The 5000-nt window shown below is 34.6% G+C and overlaps 1 long non-coding RNA gene across 1 annotated transcript in view; it reads right to left on the reverse strand.

Annotated features, from left to right (window-relative positions):
• Positions 1-5000, reverse strand: part of LOC133618928 (uncharacterized) — a 49946-nt gene that overhangs the window by 40816 nt on the left and 4130 nt on the right. Inside the window, exon 2 of the long non-coding RNA XR_009817367.2 lies at positions 2468-2552. This is a non-coding gene — a long non-coding RNA (uncharacterized lncRNA). The remainder of the gene's footprint in view (positions 1-2467; positions 2553-5000) is intronic.

Here is a 5000-nt window from a genome sequence, read left to right on the forward strand (position 1 = left end):
CTAATTGTTGGAAATCCCACTGTTTATGTTATACATGCTTCACTTCAATGTTTAGCTCCACCTTTATTGTTAGTTTTAAAGTCAAAATACGTCAATTCTCCCTATTTTGTCTCTACACTGTTTCTGCTTGCAAGTGTTGATGTTGATCTGCAACATGCACATCGGCGCATGAAAAAAAGTACTGGTATTTTTAGTGGCAGTGTAGTGCCTTTTTTTATTCATTAGTACCGCGGTACTTATTAGTACCGATACCGTAAAAAACTTGTCTGCAGCATACTCAAACAGGATTAATCGATAACCCCAGCCAAAGACATTAAAATAATATCTGAACAGCGGACATTTATCCATGAAAATATGGAGAAGCTGCAGATGGTGTAGTTGGAAAACTCGCAGCTGGAGGGAGATATTGTAGAAGTCCACTCTCGAAGGTAAATCCTGTACATTATTATTATTACATGACTTCATAAAACTATTGTAGTTGTTTGTAGTACATTCCATTGTACTGTTTTTCTAACACCTCTTATATCCAAGTTCGTTCTTCTTTTAAAAATGTATTAAATGTTAAAACTGCGCTGTTTTTTCGAGGCCAAGCACGGAATAATTTCTTTTCAATTAATTTCGATCGAGAATTTTCAATCAGGTACTACTGTATTTTGAAGTAGAATACCGATTCATCGGCCCAAAAAAAAAATCGAATAACACTCCACACACACTATGAAAATTTACCAGGATTTCACAGCCTTCAACAGTATTTTTTTTTTTACAATAAAATATTGGCACCAAAATTCCTGTAACATTACAAGAAAGAACTTTAAGGAACACAATATCCTAATATTTCACAACAATTAACTGTTATTTCACAATACATGACAGTAAATGTGACTGTGGAAGTAATGCAATTATTAGCCACTAATTTGCTAGCCAAAGTACAAACTGTTATTCTAGAGATAAGTGTGAAAGAACAGAAGGAACAAACCTTGAATAGATCAATGAATGGATGTAAATAAGTCCTCATGAGAACAAGTGTGTTTTGGTTTTGCATTACAGGGCCATTCCCCCCCAATTTTTTTAAACTACAATAGAGAAAGAGACCAAAAACAAAAGTCCACTGCAAATGATGATGGGTCTTCTATATCCAGATTCTCACCAACAATCGAACAGCTTCCCCCTTCATTATGAAAACTTATTTTTTTTACTTTTTGCATAATCCCGCAAACGGCATCAGTCTTTACTATTTGTTTTAAGTGTAAGGCAGGTCTCTGCTGCAGTGAGGTGCCAGACTACAAAACCCAAAACCAGTGAAGTTGGCACATTGTGTAATTCGTAAATAAAAACAGAATACAATGATTTGCAAATCCTTTTCAACTTATATTCAATTGAATAGACTGCAAAGACAAGATATTTCATGTTCGAACTGAGAAACGGGCCCAGCAAAGCCGGCAGCGTTTCTGGGTGTTGCTGATAAATGGCTTTTAACTTGCACTTACAGATGTAGCGATAAACTGTAGTTACTGACAGTGGTTTTCTGAAGTGTTCCTGAGCCCATGTGGTGATATCCTTTACACACTGGTGTTGCTTTTTGATGCAGTATCACCTGAGGGATCGAAGGTCCTTAATATCATCGCTTACGTGCAGTGATTTCTCCAGATTCCCTGAACCTTTTGATGATATTACGGACCGTAGATGGTGAAATCCCTAAATTCCTTGCAATAGCTCATTGAGAAATGTTGATCTTAAACTGTTAGACAATTTGCTCACGCATTTGTTCACAAAGTGGTGACCCTCGCCCCATCTTTGATTGTGAATGACTGAGCATTTCACGGAAGCTGCTTTTATACCCAATAATGGCACCCACCTGTTCCCAATTAACCTGTTCACCTGTGGGATGTTCCAAATAAGTGTTTGATGAGCATTCCTCAACTTTCTCAGTCTTTTTTGCCACTTGTGTCAGCTTTTTTTAAGCATGTTGCAGGCATCAAATTCCAAATGAGCTAATATTTGCAAAAAATAACAAAGTTTCTCAGTTTGAACGTTAAGTATCTTGTCTTTGCAGTCTATTCAATTGAAAATAGGTTGAAAAGTATTTATAAATCATTGTATTCTGTTTTTATTTACCATTTACACAACGTGCCAACTTCACTGGTTTTGGGTTTTGTACTATATAGCAGTAAAGCCTTTAACACGCACCAGTACAATGAGAAGACTTGCTGGGTGTAATAAAAAGGTCTAAATGCTTCGTTCAAGGAAAAACATTAAAAATATCAAATCTGCATAATTTACGCTCCTACGCATTTTTACACTGCCATCTCTATCCAAAAAGCATTTGGCACCAGAGCCCATGCACAACTACACATGATAACATCCATCCATCCATTTTTTACCGCTTGTCCCTTTTGGGGTCGCGGAGGGTCATTAATGCATAAATAGGTGTGATGCTAAATGACAAGTGTAACAAACGTGTGTATACCTGCAGCGAGCCCCTCATCCTCTCCCTTGCCGGCCTTTTGCCTTCAGGTGCCAACTTTTCCGCTGATGTCGGCATGTGCATGCTCCTTAAAAAGAAACACAACGAAGATGAGCGCATGAGAACAAAATGGCTGAATGAATAATTATATTGTCCTGCATGGAGTTGCTTAAAGGGGAAGTGCACTTTTTGGGGAATTTTGCCTATCGATCACAATCATGATGAGAGACAGGAACACACGTCTTTTTTTAATTAGGATTTTAAAGATGATAAAAAAAAACCTTGGAAGATGCAACTAATGGATTCACCGATGTATTCTTCAAAGACCTCTAAAACAACTTCAAAACCCTCCATCAATGTTTTGTATACACACTGTAAGTATATGTACAATGTAGTAACAGACACCTTCATAACAATATGTACTATGTACAATATACACACTGCAAGTATATATATATAATGTAGTAACAGACACCTTCATAACAATATGTAATATTTACAATATACACACTGCAAGTATATACATAATGTAGTAACAGACACCTTCATAACAATATGGAATATGTACAATATACACACTGCAAGTGTATATATAGTGTAGTAACAGACACCTTCACAACAATATGTAATATGTACAATATACACACTGCAAGTATATATATATAATGTAGTAACAGACACCTTCATAACAATATGTAATATGTACAATATACACACTGCAAGTATATATATAATGTAGTAACAGACACCTTCATAACAATATATAATATGTACAATATACACACTGCAAGTATATATATATAATGTAGAAACAGACACCTTCATAACAATATGTAATAGGTACAATATACACACTGCAAGTATGTATATAATGCAGAAACAGACACCTTCATAACAATATGTAATATTTACAATATACACACTGCAAGTATATACATAATGTAGTAACAGACACCTTCATAACAATATGTAATATTTACAATATACACACTGCAAGTATATACATAATGTAGTAACAGACACCTTCATAACAATATGGAATATGTACAATATACACACTGCAAGTGTATATATAGTGTAGTAACAGACACCTTCACAACAATATGTAATATGTACAATATACACACTGCAAGTATATATATATAATGTAGTAACAGACACCTTCATAACAATATGTAATATGTACAATATACACACTGCAAGTATATATATAATGTAGTAACAGACACCTTCATAACAATATATAATATGTACAATATACACACTGCAAGTATATATATATAATGTAGAAACAGACACCTTCATAACAATATGTAATAGGTACAATATACACACTGCAAGTATGTATATAATGCAGAAACAGACACCTTCATAACAATATGTAATATGTTTTATATACACACTGCAAGTATATATATAATGTAGTAACAGACACCTTCATAACAATATGTAATATGTACAATATACACACTGCAAGTGTATATATAGTGTAGTAACAGACACCTTCACAACAATATGTAATATGTACAATATACACACTGCAAGTATATATATAATGTAGTAACATACATCTTCATAAAAATATGTAATATGTTTTATATACACATTGCAAGTATATATATATAATGTAGTAACAGACACCTTCATAACAATATATAATATGTACAATATACACACTGCAAGTATGTATACATAATGTAGTAACAGACACCTTCATAACAATATGTAATAGGTACAATGTACACACTGCAAGTATATATATAATGTAGAAACAGACACCTCCATAACAATATGTAATATGTTTTATATACACACTGCAAGTATATATATAATGTAGTAACAGACACCTTCATAACAATATGCAATATGCACAACATTTACTGTATTTTGGTCAATGTAATCATTGTTGTAACAAATTTTTCGGCGCGTTTAAATATTTCCGTTTCCGGAATCAAACACGCGAGTGTGTTGTAATCACGGCAGATTCGGTAACAAACAACGAAAATGAATATTTTTGGACAAATGACGATTCACAACCTTATCTTTTTTAACCTGAATTTATGGAGGATGAACTACTGCTTCTAGAAGCTAGCACGAAGGAAGAGTGAGACGTTGGAGCAGACGGAAGCTGATAAGAGTGAGGTGAAAGTGGCTCGAAGCTGCAAAATGTGGAATTTAGAGACAAGCTATTTAGACATAAATGGAGTGCCTACCCAAATAAACCAAAAAAACATACCTGCCCAGCTGGACTAAACAGACAACTGTCCATCCAGTGAGTCACACTTTATATTGATCATAAGACACGCAGTACGCCATGTGTGTATCATGACAGACAGCAGATGCTGGCTGGCTAGCTGTGTACAGACAAAACATGAAATAATACTTTACAGATACTGTAATATGACTGTTCATGTTTTTCAGTCAGTACAGATTGGTGTCTTACGCATTGTGTTGTGTATTACAAACTCAAACGTGTTTCGTGTTGTCGTAGAAGCTAGCTTATCTCTTTCCGTAGTGAGCTTTTACGGCTAATACC

The sequence above is a fragment of the Nerophis lumbriciformis genome, linkage group LG19 (assembly GCF_033978685.3).
Source record: "Nerophis lumbriciformis linkage group LG19, RoL_Nlum_v2.1, whole genome shotgun sequence".
NCBI lineage: Eukaryota > Metazoa > Chordata > Actinopteri > Syngnathiformes > Syngnathidae > Nerophis > Nerophis lumbriciformis.